Genomic DNA, 22,590 nt, shown 5'->3' on the forward strand with positions numbered 1-22,590 from the left:
TGATAAACCTGTGGATGATGCATGGAAATTTTTAGCTGAGATTGCAGAGAAAACCCATCAATGGGAATCTGTTAGGGAAACATGGTCAACGCCACATGGTATGAGTCACCCCCATGAGTTAGAGTCTTATTCTTGTGATAGCTCCGACCTTAGGATTGAAAATTATCCTAGATTGCAAAATCCCTATCATGATGATGATGATGAATCAAATTTTTAAAATGGTATTTTAAGTCCAACTCGTACAAACGATGTTGAATATGAGCCTCATCTAGAGGAAAATGAGTTGACCGAGAACACCAGAGCTGTTAATAGGGACGAGTATGCATATTACTCGGATGATGATATGATGTTGGAAGAGCTAGTTATTCTTGAAGAGTCAATTCCGGTGTCTTGTGACTCCGAAATTCCAGACCATAGTGAAGAAACTTCCATGAATGATGTTTCTCCTAATATTCATATTCATTGCAATTCAGATAATTTGGACACTGATATGAGGCTTGTACAATTGTGCTGTGAAGATGAGCATGACATAGGAAAGGTTGAATCTTTTGTAGACATTAATGTTATTATACATGAAAACGAATTTGGTGTGTCTGATTCCCTGCCTAAGTCCCAATATGTTGTTTCTTCCGATGTTGATTTGAATACTACGGACAATCATGATACCGAGCTAGGTTTTGATGTTTTGTTCGATGAATATGAGCATGATTTACCTGTTTCTGATTTAGGGAAAGTATGTACTAGTACTATTGATCATGAAAATAAATTAGAAGTGCCTGCTTTCTTGCCTAAGTCACAGATTGAGATTATTCCACCCAACCTAGATTTGGTTTGTAACAAAAATTTTAAACCAACTTTTCTGAAAATTCCCAACCTAGGATTGGAACTGCGTGCCTCTCAAGTCCTCTTGGACTATTTTGCATCTAAATACAATACTTTTAAGGAGCCACAATTGGAATATGCATATTTGTCCGTCCCTAACAAAGTCCATTTCGAGTTAGACCTTGTGCATGATGAACCCCTAAAACCGCGATATTTTGTATCCAATAGTATATCTAGTGTAAAATCAAGGTTTAGGGGTAGCTCATTTGGTTGTTCACTCCCGCTCCCATTTCAGTCCAATTTTAGTGTTTTGAAACTGTCTATGTTTCAACACTTTGTCTTTTGGGTTGATCCTTGGTATTTGGTTTACATTTGTTTCCAAATTCTTGCTTCACTGTTTGCTTCTAAATTCTATACTTCACTGCCTTTGGCTCATTGCCATTGTAACTGTCATTTGCCACTGTCACTCTTTGCTTCATTAGTTCACTGCTCAGAGAATTAGCTTAGGAAACTTTAACTCACACCCTAGTCCCTTTGGATTCGACCCGTATTTGCACAAGATACAACCGACACCGTGCACTTGCAGTTACAACATGTAGGCTTCTTATTCTCTTATTTTACACACATTCCCAAGCCTACCAAGTTTTTGGCGCCGCTGCCGGGGACTTGGCTGCTTTTTTGTTGAAGTTTTTCTTGTATCTTAGTTTGCTGTTCTTGCATAACTTGATGTGCATCTTACTGTTTTGCATTGCATCTTAGTTAACTGCATCTTAGTGTAACTTGCATTAGCATATTGCATCTTAGTTTGCATATCTTGCATTTAGTGTAATCATTTAGTGTAAACATTTAGCTCATCATAACTTGTATTCATTACTGCATATTCATCTTTGCATTGCATACTCATTGCAATCTTGCCATTGTACTGTGCCTAACCTTCTTCTCCCTTGGCTGAACCCTTGTTGTTGCTGCTGTTGAGTTGCAGCTGGGCCTGCCACTTGCTGCTACTTTCTTCTTCTCCCTGCTGCTGCTGCTACTTCTTCCTGCTGCTGCTGGTGCTTGGGCCATTGCTACAGCCAGCCTCTGGTGCTGCTGCTGTTTTCCTTCTGCTGTTGTTGAGTTGCTGGTCTGAGCTTGTTGCTGAGAACCAAGCCCAACTGGGCTGTGCAACCAAACCGAGCAGCTGGGCTGTGCTTAAACAAGTAAGCCTAAACCCATTAAGAGAACCCAAACTGTGGGCTTCCATTTTTCTTGTGGGCTTGTAATTTATTTTACATTGGGCTTACTGTTTTTAATTTATTGTGGGCTTGAATTTAGTTTAACTGTTGTAACTAAACTGGACTGTGGACGTTTAAAACTGAAATTTTGGGTTTCAAAACCCCAACAACAAACTTCCTAAAACGTTTTTAAGCCCAAGTGGGCTCGTATTTTGGCTAACTGAGAGCCCAAAAATCAAATACCCGGCTTGGCCTCGTGCATTTCTGGGCTTGGTTCACTGAACTCGTTAGTTGGGCCGTGTACTCAAATCTCTAGGACGTTCGCTGGGCTTGTCCCACAGAAAATTTGAACCAGTTAGTTGGGCCTCATCCCATTAAAACCAAAAGGAGTTTTCAAAACCCATAAGAACCAAATGTTTCCTATCAAAAACCAAATGTTTTTCATTCCCATCAAAACCAAAATTTTCCCATAAAAAACCAAATTTTTGAAAACCCATTAAAACCAAATAGTGGGCTTTGTGTCTTTTCAATATGGGCCAACCTCGTGCTCTCCATGAATACATGTATCCCACAATAAAAATTCCATTATCATGTATTGTCTTACCTCAAACCAATAACCCTTTTAAAATATATGCAAGCATGATACAAATACTTCCTATATTTCGAGGGTTCGATTCTGAGAACCCCTATACTCATGTAAGAGAGTTTGAACAAATTTGTCGGACTATGCAACCTGATCATATGTCCGAAGACTCTCTGAAATTGCGTTTGTTTACATTTTCTCTAAAGGAAAGGGCCAAAACATGGTTTTACGGTTTGAGACCACAATCAATCAACACTTGGGACCAACTCACAGATCTATTTTTCAGAAAATTCTTTCCACATCATAGGACCATCGTTATTCGTCAAAGTATCAATTGTTTTGTCCAATTGGATGAGGAAACTGTTTTTCACTATTTTGAACGTTTTAATGATTTGTTGAGTGAATGTCCGCACCATGGATTTGAGAAGTGGAGACTTGTCGTCATCCTCTATGAGGGACTAGACTTTAAATCTCGAACCATGGTTGAGTCTATGTGTAATGGTTAATTTCTTGATAAACCTGTGGATGATGCATGGAAATTTTTAGCTGAGATTGCAGAGAAAACCCATCAATGGGAATCTGTTAGGGAAACAGGGTCAACGCCACATGGTATGAGTCACCCCCATGAGTTAGAGTCTTATTCTTGTGATAGCTCCGACCTTAGGATTGAAAATTATCCTAGATTGCAAAATCCCTATCATGATGATGATGATGAATCAAATTTTTAAAATGGTATTTTAAGTCCAACTCGTACAAACGATGTTGAATATGAGCCTCATCTAGAGGAATATGCATGATGAACCCCTAACAAAGTCCCTAACAAAGTCCATTTCGAGTTAGACCTTGTGCATGATGAACCCCTAAAACCGCGATATTTTGTATCCAATAGTATATCTAGTGTAAAATCAAGGTTTAGGGGTAGCTCATTTGGTTGTTCACTCCCGCTCCCATTTCAGTCCAATTTTAGTGTTTTGAAACTGTCTATGTTTCAACACTTTGTCTTTTGGGTTGATCCTCAACTCTTTATACTTTATGTATATGTTGAATATGAGCCTCATTTTAAGGAGCCACAATTGGAATATGCATATTTGTCCGTCCCTAACAAAGTCCATTTCGAGTTAGACCTTGTGCATGCTGAACCCCTAAAACCGCGATATTTTGTATCCAATAGTATATCTAGTGTAAAATCAAGGTTTAGGGGTAGCTCATTTGGTTGTTCACTCCCGCTCCCATTTCAGTCCAATTTTAGTGTTTTGAAACTGTCTATGTTTCAACACTTTGTCTTTTGGGTTGATCCTCAACTCTTTAGACTTTATGTATATAGTGAATTTTTGTATATAATCCTGAAGATTCAAAATCTTCAGGTTGAGTCACTTTGACTTGATTTCTTTTTCCATTTCTGTATATATTTTTCTACTCCATGGTGATCGCGGCTGAAATATGTTGGATTCTAACCATGAACAATGGAGTTCGGTTCTTTCTTTCGTCAAATCGGGTAATCTCTTTCCTTTCTATCAAAACTCAACATGTTCTTCTGATTTGTCCAAGTTATAAATCTGTTTATCATTAGAAACATTGAGGACAATGTTTAGTTTAGGTTTGGGGGTATGGTATAGATACCACGATAACATGTTATAATTAAAAACAAAACTCCTTCTTTTTGAAAAAAAAATGAAAAATGAAAAAAAAAATTAAAAAACATAAAAATGGAGCTCATTTACCTAGAAATGTTGACTCTTGTGCAAATATGTAATTTTTAGGATTCTTAGTCTAGATATTTAGGCACCCTGATTCTAGCACAATTCACATAATGATAAGAAACCTGCACGCGCACGATCTACCAATACATGTATAGCCTCATCCTTGAGGTGTTCTATCGGAAGTCACGATTGCCAATCACTTTAGAATACTGAACGAAACTTGACTAGCTTGTTCTTTGGTTGGTTGGGATAGAAGGTGGAGGTTACATTAAGAAAGACAACCATCGAATTTAACTGGGTGCATCAAAAAGGGCTACCTCTTGCAAAGTGTCATGTAATTTTTTGTTTCTTTTTGCTTATGTATCAAAAGTGTTAACATGTTAAAAACAAGAAAAAAAAAAAGAAAAAAAAAAAAAACGGATGTATATATTCAGAAAAATATCAAAAAAAAAAAAATCAAGTATTTATCAATTCCATCCTCTCTTGTTCCAAAAATAAAAGAGAGTAGTCAATGTAAATAAGAGTCATCTTTTGTGTTTTTGTGTTATAAGCAAGGAAGGGTGTATGCCATTGATGTACAACGCGAGTAATTGTGAAATACCTCCAACTCATACACAATTCTCGTAAAGTCCGGACAGCTGGCTAGATTTCGACCTCGGTTCTTAGCCTGAGAAACTATCTCTTGGTGATTAGTAGTCATAACATCCGATATTTCTTTACACATGTGTAGATACACTTTACACTCTTATCACATGTCTTTATTTGTTATCAGTGCTAGGATTGTGCCTTTGATAGCTAGATTGACATCTCCATTTTGCTGTGAGCTTCTACTGTCTTGCACATGTCACATTTCATGGAATCTGAGCTTATATTTTGTCCTAGAACTTTGTAGGTACGTTCTAAGCAAACCTTCACGAGACTTCAACTCGTTCACTAGGGACACTTAGTGGTTTAAAAGGCTTAGTGCATACGCTAAATGCATTCGAGAGACCAGCGACAGTGGTATAGGTAGTATTTCCTTAGTTTTGTTTTACTTGAGGACAAGTAAAATTCAGGTTTGGGGGTATTTGATGAGTGCTAAAAATTGCATATTTCTATATATTTTTCTTGGCATTTAACTCATCTTTTGTGCATTAATTCTACATTTTATCTCATATTCTGTATTTTCATTGTTTTCAAGAATAAATATTTTTATTAATTAATTTTGCATTTTTAGGTTGTAAATAAAGTTTGGATGAATTACGGAGCAAAAAGAGCAGAAAAGTGGTGGAAGCCAAGAGGAATCATACAAGGAAGCCGCGAAGAATGTTGTGCGCAAGACCAAAAGGCTAGAACTGGGCTTGAAGAGGAAGAATTATTCTTAAAGAAGATATGGGCTTGGCATACCCAAGGCCCAAACCCCTCACCCAAACCCATTTCCAATATCCATACCCGCCTTCATCTTCAGCCGTCAGATTGGATCATCTCAGCATCCTACGGTCGCCTCATCGTCGTGCATCAAAATATGAAGATCCTGCTTCACACTACAGCACCTAACTCTAATCTGCGCCGTTAATTTTGATGTATTATACATCCAACGGTCGCTACAGGCTCCCTTCTATCTCGCCGTCAGATTGATCTATCAATTCCACATCCAACAGCTGAGCTTCGCAAATCATCAAGCTTGCTATCCCCGCCACACACCCAAGCACCTAATACCTATACCCATCAACCAAACACTCCCCTCCTTCTTCTCCATCGACTTCACCTCCCTCACCCCCGTCTGCAGAACCACTCCCCATCGCCTGCACCACCATCATCACCTCCACCACCTTTCTCAACCACTCCACAACCAAACCAACTACAACCCATCTCCTTTCCCATCAGTTCCCTACCTCTCTACCTATCTATTTCATCAATCTCTCTTCTTTTCTTTCTCTGAAACCCTAGGAGAGAAATTAATGAATTAGGTCGAGTTAGAAAAGAAATTGGAAGGCATGGAGAGGAGCAGGAGAGTCAGAAGAAGAATGGGTCGACGCATGGAGTAGTTATCATTCCATCAAATTAGGTAAATCAGTAACCCTAATTTCTCTGATTTGGGGGAAAATTATTGTAACCCTAATTGAGTGCTTGCAACTATAAATAGATGTTGTAGGTGTGTGTAAAAGATATGCCTGGTCTAGCCAGAGCTTCACCCAAGAGGACTGGACTAGCCAGTGCCTCAACTGTGCTGTTTTGATTTGTTCTATCAATGCTCTGTTTATGTTCAATGTTTCAATTCCAGTTATTTAATGTGTTAAACATGTTCTAGTTTTATTTGCCAGGGTTTAGATGAAACCCTAGCTTAACATTTGTTATTCATGCTCTTGTCAGTAGCCATGAGGTGTTTAAATGCTCATAGTGAAACTCCATCTTAGGGCTTCAACACTAGCCTTTCACATTGGATGTCAGGCATCCATTGTAGTTAGAATCATCTAGTGTTGCTGAACTGCAACTCATGCTTAATTTTATATATTGTTCTTTTGATTAATTGTGCTTTAGCTAGACAGTTAATGCTTAGGAGGAGTACCTTAGTTGTGATAGGAGATTTCATATCAAAATTACCCTTGCTATATAGAGGATTGACATCCCTCTTTCTAGTGGTTATAGAAAAACAAAGTTACTGTCAGTGATGAATAATCAGTGCGAGTTAGAGGTGGATTCAAAGACCTTGGTATTTGGTTTACATTTGTTTCCAAATTCTTGCTTCACTGTTTGCTTCTAAATTCTATATTTCACTGCCTTTGGCTCATTGCCATTGTAACTGTCATTTGCCACTGTCACTCTTTGCTTCATTAGTTCACTGCTCAGAGAATTAGCTTAGGAAACTTCAACTCACACCCTAGTCCCTGTGGATTCGACCCGTATTTGCACAAGCTACAACCGACACCGTGCACTTGCGGTTATAACATGTAGGCTTCTTATTCTCTTATTTTACACACATTCCCAAGCCTACCAATCTTCCGTGTACCCCGCTCTTCAATTCCTGGCTCCGCCCCTGCCATTAGGTCTCTCACGTTTCACCCCAAAAGGTGGGATGAATTCCTCAAATCTCCATTGAAAATTCCATAGCTAAAACTCATAACCTAGACCTCCTTATATACCATACATATTACTTATCCTATACGTTTAGGATTTCCATAACTTGTCCATTAACATCCTAGACTTAGGAATAAGTGAACAAATTTGGCTTAATCCCAAAAATATATGACCGACTTAGTTTTGGTTTTTCCTAAACCTAAACTAACCAACCCAAAATATGTTTGAGTTTATCCTAAACCCTAACAACGACCTAACCTACACGTAACCATGGCTTATTACTGACTAGTATCATTTGGTCACATTTAGTAAATTGTACCTGTTGCTAAGCATTAGTATGACGTGATCCAGTTTGCGTCATACAAAAACTGAATGATTAGAGCTATTGGAGACGCCTATATACAATTATTACTTTTTATCATGTTAGCATCTAACTAAGAAAATGCGATTCATAAAAATTTCAGTATGCTACGGAAACGGAAATGTTTGGTGTACCGAAAACATACACCGTGATCTGCATGTTCGGGAGAGTTTAGTCTCTTCCTAAAGTGGGTGAGGAAGAATCTGAGGGCGAAGGACATGATGGATTTTCTAGTGAAGATAGAGATGTTGGTCAAGAGGATTCTACTGTTTTGTCTTCGTCTAAGTAGGCGAAAATTAGCAAGTTTAGTCAGAGCACAGGTAGGCCAAGGAAGGCATCAAAGGATAAACCTCTCGCTAATATTGTTTACCATTTGACCCTTGAGCCAGCTTCTGTCGTTCCACCTTTTACTGCACATTCCTCTTCTGCGAACATCGATAAAGGGAAAAGAACAGATGGTTTTCAACACGTTCCGCGATCAGTGCTACCTGAAAGTTCGTCTACCTCGGAAGGAGTTGCTGCGAATTTTATTTCTAAGATTGCCTCTGTCGCTCAATTTTCCATGTCCGATCCTGGTCTTGCCCCTGTTCGTGAACTGGCGCTGAATCTTGCTTCTCTGTCTTCTACTAGTGCATTTCGGCTTGGTATCGAGCTTTTGCTCGAACAACATCTTGCCTTTGATTATTTGGTAGGTCCAATCAGGGGCGGAGCTACTAGTGAGGTGGGTGGGTCACTGGACCCACCTAAATTTTGGTTAATCCTTAATTAGTATTACACGTCCTGAAAATGTAAGGGTGAAAAACGTTATAGCAGGCAAATGAAGGAAATAAATGAGTGAAAAAAGGCTGATTTTTAGGCTTCAGTTTAACAATCTCAATTGAAATGAACCTATTTCTACTCTGTTTAATTAACTTGTTCTTCAAAGGTGCAAAGCTCCATGAGAAGCGAAAACGATGTTGCACAATGCTTTGTGCAAGTCCCAATTGATCATGTTTATTGGCATCAACTAATATTTGAATGGATTCATTTAAGGTGGGACTTGATGATTATAGCTTCGTACTTCTGTGTTCAAACGAGATGTTTACATCAAAAGGTGGTTTTCCTTGTGATTAGTTATGATTCCAAAATATTTTTCGTATTACCCCACCCAACTAAAAATCCTAGCTCCGCCACTGGGTCCAATGGCTTATACCTTTACTTCAGTAAGTGGTGAAACTTCGTGACTCATATGTTTCGTTTTCTAGAACATGTTCCGGAGAGTTTCTCAGCTTGAGGATTACCGCAAGGTAGTGAGTGTAGTTCTCGCCCAGTCTGCTCAAATTTCATCTTTGGAGACTGGCGTTGCAAGTTTACAAGGCGATGTCTCTCTACTTCTCAAGGAACGCGACAAGCTTGTCAGGGACGTAGCTACCAACGAAGGCTTAGTAAAGGCTGCTCGAACTAGGAATGACATAATAGCAGGTAGATTTTCATCTTTCCTCTTACTTTGTTTCTTTATCGATTTTCTAGGGATATCTTCCTTAGTTGAGGATCTTGAGATTCCTTGCAGAGGTCTTTAACCTGTCTGATCTTGCTATCGCCGTGGAGTTAGATAGATAAGCTCTTCTGGTGTATTTTAATTCCCTTAATCAAAGTTTTATATTGGATGACTATGATGAAGACCATGTTGAAGATGGTGTTGAGAATTATAAGCTGAAGTATGGAAATCTTAAGTTTGAGTTTAGGAAGTTATTTTCTTTCGTGACATCCTCTAGGTCTCGCACTAGGAATCTTCAAGGTGTAGTTGATCAATTAAACAATTAAAAGAAGATCCTAGTTAGCGAAAAGAATGATATTGGACGTGTACACATGCTCTACCACAGTAGTGGAACAACAACAGCCAGAGCAAGCCGTCAGTAACCACCAGAACAAGTCTCCAGGAAGGTCTGAATCCTATGCAGTCATAGTTTGTTGTATTTAGTTGAAACTTTCCTGTATATTCGTGATAAGTTGAGTTATTCTCTGTATTTTGTATCCATATATATATCTAATGAAAAGAAAGAGTCGACATAGTTGTGAGACAATTCCACAGAGAAACCGTGTAGTTTAAGATGGTATCCTTGTAGATCCTAGGAACCCTAATCTCCAGACTTCCGCTTCACCTCTGTCATCCTTTTTTTTCCTTTCATCATGACTGAATCTGATCAATCATATCCTAATTCTCCAGTTCACACCTCTTCAGGGGAACCTACCCAACCCAATGAAACCCATATCAATCCTCCAGGGAATCCAAAACCTCTAGACCCTTACATAATCCATCCTAGTGACAACCCTGCGACAGTGATGTCTTCTCCACTTCTGCAAGGGGATAATTATGGTTCCTGGGTCAGAGGAATCACAAAATCTGTGAATGCTAAGGGAAAACTTGGTTTTGTTGATGGATCTCTCCCTCCTCCAATAGATGCATTGCAGTTCCAATGCTGGAAGAGATGTGACGATCTTGTAGGCAGTTGGCTTCTCAACTCATGCCAACCAGACATCAGGGCTAGCTGTTTATATGCCCCCAATTCCCATGCTATCTGGAAGGACTTGCAGGTGAGATTCAGTGTTTCCAATGCTCCAATTCTTTTTCGTTTAAAGTCCTCTATTGCTTCCATCAGACAGGAGTCTATGTCTGTGTCACTCTATTATACGAAAATCAAAACACTCTGGGATCAGTATGATTCCCTGGTAGCTTCTACAGAGGCCTGTATTTGTGGTGCTGGCAAGCACATGATTAAAAGGCTTGAAAGGGAGCGTGCCATGGAGTTTCTACAAGGTCTGCATGACAGGTTTTCCAACCTTCGCAGTCAGATCTTAACCATGGACCCTTTCCCTACTGCACTCCATATTTTCAATCTGGTTCAGCAGGAGGAAGAACAAAAACACATCACTGTTGTTTCTCTTCCAACAGTTGATGCTGCTGCACTCAATTCGAATCGCCATTTTCCATCCAGTTCTCGTTCTTCAGCCAACCAAAACAAGCGCCAGCGTCCGTTCTGTGACTATTGTAACAAGCTTGGCCATGTCAGAGACAAGTGTTATCGACTCCATGGTTTTCCTCCCAGCACCAGCAACTCTCTTCCTCCATCTACCAGCAATATGCACATCACAGCAGCGACTACAGTTGCACCAGCTGATACGTCTGCCATTCAGCATGCTCTGCCAACGCTGTCTGCTGACCAATATTCCCGTCTTATAGCCTTGATTAATCCTGCACCAGAGTCTGCACAGATTGATACTCGTACCAATTTTGCAGGTATCACCTTATCCACGTCTCTTGTTGATCCCTGGTTTGTAGACAGTGGTGCCACACACCACATCTGTAATTCATTGCACTATTTTAAATCATATATGTCTGTTCAGTCATTGATTCAAATGCAACTACCAGATGGATCATTCTCCGTTGTTAAGCATATTGGCGAAGTTTTTTTCTCGCCTACACTTACGCTGTCGAATGTGCATCATATTCCTAATTTCAAATTCAATCTTATTTCTGTGAGTCAGTTGACTCGCCAAACTAATTGTGTCGCTTATTTCTTCGACAATGTCTGTTTCTTTCAGGACCGAGTAACGAGAAAAGTGATTGGTCAGGATGATTTCATCTCCGGCCTATATCATCTCCAAGTCATTCCTCATTAGTCCTTCAATCGAGTCTTGTGTAATAAAGCATCTGCCGATGTTTGGCATTGCAGGCTAGGCCATCCTAGCTTAGAACGTTTCAAATTTCTTTGTCGTAATTTTGATTATATTAAATCTAGTTCTACTCACTTCTGTGATGTATGTCCATTGGCTAAACAAAGTCGTTTATCCTTTAATAAAGTTGCATTGTCTTCGAAACGCTGTTTTGAACTTATTCATTGTGATATTTGGGGTCCTTTTGTGACACCCTCCCTCACAGGTGCTAAATATTTTCTCACTATAGTTGATGATTTTTCACGTTGTACATGGATTTATCTCATGCACACCAAAAGTGAAACTTTTAAATTTCTCAAATAATTTTTTAATTTTGTTATCACTCAATATTCTAACAAAATTGATCACATATCCACTGGCACTCCCGTTCGATTTCTTTCATCCTTGCAAAGATTGCAGTCTGATAATGGCTCAGAATTTTTATCCAGAGAAATGCAAACATGGTTTCATGACCATGGTATTTATCATCAACGGAGTTGTGTTTCCACTCCTCAACAGAATGGTGTTGTTGAACGTAAACATCGTCATCTTTTTAGCGTGGCTCGTGCTCTTCGTTTTCAATCACATTTTCCAATCACTTACTGGGGAGAATGTTTACTCACGGCATGTTATCTCATTAATAAAATGCCTACTCCTTTTTTGCAACATAAAACTCCACATGAAGTTCTCCTTGGTGATGTTCCTAATTAACGTCATTTACGCGTTTTTGGTTGTTTGTGTTATGCTCGAAACACAAAAATAAAAACTAAATTTGATTCACGAGCTAAGCCTGGTGTATTTTTGGGATATCCCTATAATCACAAAGGTTACATTATTTTGGATCATCTCACAAACACAATTTTTGTGTCCAGAGATGTTGTTTTTCATGAGCATTTGTTTCCCTTCAAAGATGCTCAATTGACATCTGACAATGTAATTTCACCTTCTATAGATTCTGATGATGTTTTCTATGAGGAATTCATACCTGTTGTTCCATCAAATCATGTGACAGATACATCTTCTCCTAGTCTTTCACCTTTTTTGCAAGAAGATGATTCTAATTCGTCCACACACACTTCGAATGATTCTTCTTCTCCTGTGAATGACTCTCATTCTACATTCAGTTCTCCGGGCGTTCCACCTGACGCAGTTGTTTCTCCTAATCCTATTTCTGCCACCGAGAATGTTTTACGCAGATCCATCAGAGAACATCATCGTCCTTCTCACTTGAAAGATTACATTTGCTCTATTAAAAGGTTCTTCCAACTCTCTCTATCCTCTTACCAATTATATTTCTTTTGATAAATTCACTCCGCAACATCGTGCTTTTCTCTCTTCGGTCATTGCTAATGATGAACCACGATCCTTTACGGAGGCCATTAAATCTCCAGCGTGGTGTGATGCCATGATTAAAGAACATACTGCTCTCCAAGATAATGATACTTTTACTATGACTACTCTTCCCCCTGGAAAATCTGCCATTGGCTGTAAATGGGTATTTAAGCTTAAATATAAACCGAATGGTGACATTGAACGTCATAAAGCCCGGCTGGTTTCCAAACGATACACACAACAAGAAGGTATTGACTATCATGATACTTTTGCTCCTGTTGCTAAATTAGTCACTGTTCGTGTTTTATTGTCTATTGCTGCCATTTTTAATTTGCCTCTTCATCAACTTGATGTCAATAATGCGTTTTTACAAGGGGATCTCCATGAAGAAATCTACATGAGACTTCCTCCTGGTTTTCAGAAAAAGGGAGATACTCGTGTTTATAAACTCAATAAATCTCTGTATGGTCTTAAGCAGGCATCTCGTCAATGGTTTGATAAATTTTCTACTGCCTTACTTGAGAAAGGTTTTCAACAGTCTCGTGCTGATTACTCTCTTTTTCTTTTTCACAAAGGTGCAGTCTCTATTTATGTTTTGGTTTATGTCGACGATATCATCATTACAGGTAATAATGACTTGGCTATTCACGAACTCAAACATAAACTAGAAGCCAAATTCTCGCTCAAAAATCTTGGGCGTTTGCAATATTTTCTGGGAATTGAAGTTTCTCGTTCTCCAAAAGGTATTTTCCTTGGACAACGTAAATATATTCTCGACATTTTCCAAGATGCATGTTTTTTGGGCGCTAAACCTGCTGCTTCTCCTATGGAGCAACACCTTAAATTATTACCGGATTCAGGAAATCCTCTACCTGATCCAAGTGTCTATCGACGATTACTTGGTCGTCTATTATATCTTCAGGTGACTCGCCCTGATATCACTTATTCTGTGAATTATTTAAGTCAATTTCTGCAACATCCTTGTTCTAGTCATTTGGATGCTGCTTATCGTGTGGTTCGTTATCTCAAAGGTACTGTTAGTCATGGAATTTTTCTCTCTGCAACTAGCTCTCTTTCCCTAGCTGGTTATACTAATTCAGATTGGGCAGGTTGCCCAATTACTCGTCGTTTTACGGCAGGATATTTCACAATGCTGAGTGCTAGTCCTATTTCTTGGAAATCCAAGAAACAACCCACTATTTCTCTTTCTTCTGCTGATACAGAATATCGAGCTCTCGCCAGGGTAACTTCTAAGTTACAATGGCTACATTATTTATTCACTGATCTTCGTGTTAATATTCCGAAACCAATCCCAGTCTATTGTGACAATCAGGCTGCTATTCACATTTTTGAAAATCCGGTATTTCACGAACGAACTAAACAAATCGAAATTGATTGTTATTTTGTTCGCGAAAAATTGATCTCCGGTCTCATCAAACCGACCCACATTCCCTCTGCAGCCCAATTGGCTGACCTTTTCACCAAACCACTTGGTGTGGATCACTTTCGCCATCTTGTCAGCAAGTTGGGCGTTCGGCAACATCATCCTCCCGCTCCTACTTGAGGGGGGTATTGGACGTGTACACATGCTCTACCACAGTAGTGGCACAACAACAGCCAGAGCAAGCCGTCAGTAACCACCAGAACAAGTCTCCAGGAAGGTCCGAATCCTATGCAGTCATAGTTTGTTGTATTTAGTTGAAACTTCTCTGTATATTCGTGATAAGTTGATCTATTCTCTGTATTTTGTATCCATATATATATCTAATGAAAAGAAAGAGTCGACATAGTTGTGAGACAATTCCACAGAGAAACCGTGTAGTTTAAGAAATGAATTGATTAAGGAGGGGGAGAAACCTCTCCAGGCTTGTCAAAGGGAAAATCATGAACTCCGCGTGATTCTTGAGGAAATCCGAGTTCGCCTTAGGATTGAAGGTATTGAACGACTTTGATAAGGCTTTAGGCGAGGTTGAGGAAAACAGGGTCATAGCTGTTAAATATGCTAGTTGGGTAGAAAATCACTAGATGGTTATAGATTCTGTGATTATGCAGAATGAAGGTGTCTTAAATGATCCATTCTTAGTTTCCCAACTTGTTCTTTTTTCAATTGTTTTTCCTTTTCTAACACATTTTTCTTTTCGCAGAGAATGAGAAGAACCTTCAAGTGGAGAGGGATTCTTTGAGGGAGAAATTTGAGCGTTTGCAACAAGAATTGGCGATGTTAAAAAGTGGCGAAGCCTCCTCTTAGCATCAACATACTGACTTGTCTGAGAAACTTTCTTTGGCGAATGATGAACTTCTTCACGTTAAGACTGAGGTTGAACGATGCAGGGGAACTATGGAAGGTAGGTATGCATTGTTGAAGCACCGGAAAAGGTCCCAACTCATTAATGGTGGCCGCGAAGCGCAAAGATTGTGTAACAAAGTTGCTAGGGATACTGCTGATCTTGTTACTTCTGAGAATGGTTTCCCTCCTAGAAAGTTTCTTGATGTTCCCGTTTCTTTGGATGAAGTTGTTGATCCTGGGTCTAGTGACGAGGAGGAGGTTTATGAAAATGAGGAAGAATTCGAGGAAGAGGATGAATACTGACGGTGATGGCAAGTCTAAGGGTGAACTCCTTGAACACGTTAGATAGGATGGACTTGCTGATGAATCTGTTGTGAATGATGCTGAAGGTGATCGGCATCCATCTCATAATCCAGGGCAGAGCCAAACGGTACCTTCTTCTGAAGGTGGCATCTTAGGTTCTTCACGTCCTGGGACTGTTGGTCATTTTTCATCGTCCTCTCCATATCGTGACTGGGCTGCCTTTTAATCACTTTTTCGCTTTAAGACATTATATTTTTTAATATTGTCTGTTTTTGTGGGCGCTCCCAAACTCGGGGGGCATGACTTGAACTTCGAGGAATTTGGGACATGTTTTTCTGTGTCGAGAAAAGATTGAAATAGATACATGTATATTTTAAGTTACTTATTTTGTACCGTTAGTTAGGGTGTCTGACTGACAGGGTGGGAAGCACAAGGGTTTTAACATCCTCATTCTTGCCTCTGCTTTCCACCTTTAAAGGAGGACTATATCCTAAAATGCTCATATTTTAAGGGAATCTAGGGCTCTTTTACTGAGTTCGTCATGTTAATGTGAAATATCAATATGTATAATACTTAGCTGGAGAGTGTCATGTCCACTTTGTCCATGTTCGCTCTACAATGCGATTTTATATCTGCCTTATTAGTGAAGTCCATCCAATGTTTCAACTTTCGTCGCACATTTTGGATATTTTCATATTAATTTGCTTGATATTCATAGGTCTTAACTTCCTCCTAAGTAAGGTCTTACCGCCTTCTACCACGTAGAACTTTAAAGGACTTATGGTTGCCTTGGGCAGGGTCTTCCACTTGTTGGGAGACGATATATCAGTTCCATATGTTCTCGCGAGTCATTGGCCATCGATCTCGCCTTAACTGTGTTAGTATTCTTACCTCCGCAGGTTATTTCTGCGACAATATACCGTTCCTAGGTACTTCCGAGAGTAAAAAGCCCCAATTGACACATTTATATTCCCCCTGAGTCGCCCCTTCAAGGAAGCCACCCCTAACCATTTTGGTTGAGCTCCTCCCATCCGGTTATTCAACGACCAGTGTTGTCGCAACCCCATGTTTTTCTCCTAAGTGACTTAATAGGCATGAGATCACACCCTAAGTGGGGTTTCTTTGGACCGAGTGTATCACATTCCAGGCCATATTCTATTCCACTGGTCTGCTTTTACACCCCGTACCGGAGATCTTATTCGTTGAATGGTTCATTCTCAGTGGCCTCCATTGGATGTTCTTTTCTTTCACCCAAATAACTTTCTTTCCCAGGATACAACAGCTATGACGCGCGTTAGGGCTTAAGGGTCGCCTCTTACACACTGTGCAGTCCTCCTGTCGCACAGTTATGTGCGAACTAAGTTGAAACCCCATCACTGCAGTCTCAGCCTCCCTAAGTAGAGGTTTTGATAATACTTTGCTGGCCCCTATTGAGGTCTTATGAAATTTTTTATATTTCTTGTCGCTTTGCTTTCGTATCGCTTTTAGTTTTCTCGCCCAATTATCAAAAGAACTTGCTTCATTGTTGAACTGATACATAGATGATGTGGGGGAGCGATATATGTTTTTCAAGCTCTTTTCTATTTTGTGTGTTTGACTGTCGCATGGTGAGTAGAGTGCGACAAGTAGTCACCACTTCCTTTGTCTCATATTTTTGTCAGGGATTGATGTCTAGTGTGGTCATTATTGTCTTTTTCACAGATCTGCCTCACATTCTTTTACGCGATTTTCCGTTTTTCTTATTTATAGTTTGCGATACTTCATTGGTTCCTTGACTTCTCCTTGTTGTAATGCGGACGTGGTTCACTTGTTATACCATATTCGCCCATTGTTGTCCTCAGTACGATGCCTTCTTGTTCATCCTGTGTTCTTTTCGCCGGAGCTGGCGTATTTCACCTAACGAACTTTTGTCTTCTCATCCTCCCCTCTCTTTCTAGATCTCTTTCCCTACAAGATGTCTTGTAACTTTGCCCATATTCCATCCCCAATTCGTATTCTCGGATCCTCCTTCGTAGGTTCTGATTTTCTATCATTAGCCACTCACGTTCTTGCGTGATATTTATTCTTTCTTCTATCAACGCTCTCTCTGTTTCTCTCCATTGTGCAAATCGTGCTTCATTTTCACTCTGAAGTGTGATTTTGGTAGTGGAATCGGCTTTCTCTTCTTCGATCGCCCCAGTTATCGTCTATCATTGGCCTGTCTGGGTCATCTGGTTTAACCCACTCCATCCAATACTGTGGATCTTCCATGGATGCAACTAGCTCTTTTCTGTGCCTGCCGTCGGGATTACTCTACTGCGCTGCTAGGATCTTCAGGGTCAGGGGTTCTCAGATCCACTGAAGATTAGGGTTTTTTACAATGCAAGTTTTGAAAGGGTGATGGATTCAAATAGTGTGCGAGTGAGTTCTCATAGTGGGCAAGAAGGTAATGATGATTGATAGTTTCCGATCGAATGCTATCAGGTGAGGAAAAATCCTCCCTGTTTCTAGCGCCAAAATGTAGTTATGGAAAATTCCACAACTACACCCAATGAAGTAATAAGAACACAAAGTCTAAGTCATGGATATGGACTCAGACATTCATGATATTATGTATCACTTGACACTAAATATGATCTTCAAACAAGCTTCTTTATTGAAAGTATGATGCTCTTACAATTATCACAGATATTTCATTACAGAATGATGGGAATAATAGCTAGAACTCAAGACCTAATTCTCTTCCTTTTCTCTCTATTATTATTATCGCTGCCACTAGACTCAACCCCTCTTTCTTCATTCTTTAGGTCTTTATATAGGCAAATACCCAGGTAGAAGACAATTGGGTTCACGTGCATGGTCTCCGCTAGCTGACTTCTGTTTAACCTGTCTTATTCACCAGGCTTTTGGAAGATGTCGCTGTCTTTCGCGTGGCTCCTTCGCGGTCTTCATAATAGATGTCGTGATGTGCTTATCGTGTGATCATCCTTCGTGCGTCTCCTTCTTTCTCGCGTGATTTCCTTTCTGCTAAGTCTTCTCTTCGTCGTATTGATTATTGTCTTAGTTTAAGCGAGGTTATAATTTAGTCTTGCGCGATATTTATCCCCTACATCCAAAAACATGATGCTTATTTTCTTATATGCATGTATCTTATACATGAATACTTTTGAACTACATGTCAAAAAATAATTGGTAGAAAATGAACTTTTAATTTATAGATAAAAGATATGTGGATTATTACATGTACTACGTGGTCAATTGATAGTAACCCTAACTTTATACCTGTAAGACAACAAACCAACAAACGGAAATCGTAGCTCTCTGCTTCTACAAGCTCATGAACCTATCGACTTATGGAAGAGTACTCTATACCTATTCAAACAAATGAAACAATTTAGAATTATATATATGGTTAAATGTAATATAGAGAACACTATATGCATCTATTGTGGCATGAAAAATCCAACCCTGTTCGAATTCTGTTGATTAATCTGTTAACCGAAAAATATGTTTAAAACACTGATTATCAAAGAGTGAAAATAAAGTTTCCTAAACTTGAAAAATTCCACAATACAAATATAATTAGGATTATTAATATAAGTTTATTAACTCCTATATAATAGCGAAAGCTTTTTAGTATCAAAAATAAAAAATAAAACTAAAAACAAGAAGTCTTTTAACGATAGTTACAAGATATGTATGATACTAAAAGAAATAGATGGAGAAGTGATTTCATCCCTCAGAAAACAAGTAACATAATAAATGTATAAAAATCATGATAATATAAGTCTTTTTTTCAAATCATGGATCTGAAAAGAAAATAGAATAATTTCGGAAATATTATTATAAAGATGAACGAAAATAAAAACATAGGATGTTCAACATTCAAAGAATATCTACAATAGAAACGCTATGTAAACATGGATATAATTCAGAATCGAGAAAGTGTGAAAATTTGTAAAGAAGGTTTTATAGCATATAAAACTGAAGAAAGAATACGGATATTCGATTGCAATAAGTAGACATATAGGTTTGGTTTCAGGTTTAATGACTAGCACAAGTGAAATAGTATTAAAAGGTAATGTCATGCTTCGTTTTACGTTAAACCTTATGGTTGTTTCATGTTATTTTTTAATTTTTATATACTATTGCTTTCTTATTTTACTCAGAAAACTAGTTGTTTTTGCAGATGTCGTCACAATTTTTCCCATAAAAAAGTTGTTCTAATCTGAAACAAAAAATAAAAGACTCACCATCAAGGTTGTATTGTATCTACACGTAGTCAACCTTGGGGGAGTTATCAAGGTTGTGGAAGTGGATTTTTGGAACAGGCTAAGGTTACTTTCGGAAGTTTTATAAATAGTATACTATCTAGGCAATTTACGTAAATACTAAGGGGATGACTCCATTGTAGATTCACACTTGATATAAATTATTTATTGTATAATAAATTAAGTTATAGTCCCTCGTTTCCCAAAGTTTCATGTCTTTCAGGAGGTTCCAGGTTAGAGCTCCGATGGCGTAGTATTGCAGGAAATTAACATGGATGGTAGAGTTAGCTTGCCCCTTTGTAACACAATATTAGCGTCTCCTTCCGCTTCGGCTGCTTTGGCTAGGTTACCCATGAGGCTCGCTGGTAAATTAACACGACAACCTGTTCAATTCATGTAATAATACGTTATTGGAGTTTAGCTTGTTATGCTTCCGACTAGTCAATATAAAAAATACATAAATTATAATAAATATATTATTATATTTAAAGTTGTAGTCTATTTTAGGTTGAGTTTGAGCCGTAAAATTTATCTTTAAACTCCTATTTAAGGGGCATGTATTAAAATATTAATGTCATGTGATTTTATACTATGAATGAGTTTTGATTAGATTAGAAAATTTCTTTTTATCTTTTCAATGACTAACTCACCATAGTTCTGCAAACCCGAAGAAAGGGAGAAGAACAGAGGTGTGATGCTGAACAACCAAATAATCCTAGCTAAATTGGGGCCTATGATGATTAATTGGGGTCTATGAATTTCTTCATCCACCACATAGAAAATGATAAATGGTGTTTAAATTTGATGAAACTACCATTTTACCTTCTATGAAATTTTAATACTACCAATTTATCCTCATTAAATCCTAATAAAAAAAAAAAAAAAAAAAACTAAATCAAATCAAAATTATTTCCATTTCATTTCCATCAAAATTCAAAATTCAAAATCAAAAGAAAACATTGTAGATAATCACCAAATTCATTAAAATAGGTAATTTTTCGTTTTAGCTCGTTCTATTAACCCAATCCCCTGGAGTAGGTTTCAATAACATGTAATCACTCAAACAATCCAATTTTTTTAAGTCACAGTTTTTTGGGTTTATAAGAATCTGTCTACGTCAATGCACTTGTAAACCGATTTCATTTAGAAACGGTTGTTGTTTATGCCCACAAAGACCTATTGTCCTGGATAGACATTCTCGTTGGAGGAAATTGAACCAGAATCGGTTTACGTTAATGCTCACATAGCCAGATTCTTGTATGGAAGAGATAATTATTTTTCTGTGGCTTTTTTTTTGTTCGAATCGGATTACATAAGCATTTTTATAAACCGATTCCTGTTGTGTAATATCAGGAATCGGTTTTTACATATGTATCGTGTAAACCGATTCTGACTAACCCATTTTTATTTTTATAAATGAGTATGAAATCATACTCGATTTCATTTCGACTACAAATGAAAATAGTTTTGTACTCGAATTGAAAACGAGTATAACTTTATACTCGAATCGAAAACGAGTATAACTTTATACTCGAATCGAAAAAGAGTACAACTTCTTAAACGATATGAAATCCGAGTATGAAGTCATACTCATTTTTAACTCGGGTATAAAAATGAATTTTAATTTATTTGATGCTTAATAACACATAATCTACAGATAAAAAAAAATTACTCACAATCGGTCTATGTTCATGTCCATTTAAACCGATTCGGATAATCGGTTGATTTTCATGTCCATATAAACCGATTCTGGGTAGAAGCAAGTTTTAAAAAATCTCTATATGTTTTTGAGGTTACAATAGGTTGATACCAATGAAAACATAGATTCTGAGTTGGTGTTGTTCAAAAAATATTTAAATTTTAAATGTTTTCATATTCAAATGATTCAGTAACACAACTTAATTTCACATCTAACACGATATTTTATCACTAATCACCAAAATTAACACTAATTAATCAGAGGTAAATTTTCCATTAAAAAATAATTTATTAAGGGGTAATCCATTTTACTTCAAAATGTTTTTTTTGTCATTTAGTGATAAGCCCAAATTAATTCCTATAGACCCCAATTTAACCAGGCAAATAATGTATGTACGGAAACCGAAAATAATCTAGTGGATACTGTATACCTAGTATGAGTGTAAGTCACTTATAATTCCATTTCCATTTTATCATAGAAATAAAAGTACGAAGAAATTAAACCACATAGTATGATTGTAAGTCACTTATATAGCCAAAGAGTAATTCTTATTAACATTGTTCTTTCAAGCACGCGGACTTATTATTTGTCTTTATTTCAAATGCCCAATTCAGTGGTCAAAGAAATCGAGAAGATAATGCGTAACTTTTTTGGGGGTCTACTACTTCTACTGAAAAGCGGAGCTGGGTGTCCTGGCCTAAAAATAAAGTGCCTAAAGCTAATGGAGATATTGGAATTAAGAAGCTGAAACTTGTCAATAAAGCACTACATTGTAAGTGGATCCGGAGATATGGAGGAGAAAAAGCAGCGTTGTGGAGAAAGATAATTCATGAAAATTTTGGAGGTGATCCTAATTCCTTTTTTCCTAGAACTACTTTAAAATCTATGGTCCATGGTCTCTGGGCAGAAATTCTAAAATCTAGAGAGTATGTTAAGTCTAGCACATCATTTATAGTATGTAATGGTGATAGTATATGTTTTTGGACCGATAAGTGGATAGGGGATAATACTCTTGAGAATAGGTTTCCGGCAACTGTCAAGGTTTCTAGAAACAAACTTGCAACTGTCAAGGAGATGAAATTTTAATTTCAGTAGAAGTCTTTATGAAATTGAAACCGCAAATCTGTTGCAAGTGCTAGAAGGTTTCGCAACTTCAATTCACAATTTTGGTCAAGATTTTTCCGTGGCAAACTGTTATTCTTCAATGGATGTGGATGGTTTTATTTCGTTTCTCATGCATAAATTTGGAATCCAAAAATTCCATTTGAAGGTTTCCTTTCTAGTATGGA

Source organism: Papaver somniferum, chromosome 7, assembly GCF_003573695.1.
Source record: "Papaver somniferum cultivar HN1 chromosome 7, ASM357369v1, whole genome shotgun sequence".
NCBI classification, from domain to species: Eukaryota; Viridiplantae; Streptophyta; class Magnoliopsida; order Ranunculales; family Papaveraceae; genus Papaver; species Papaver somniferum.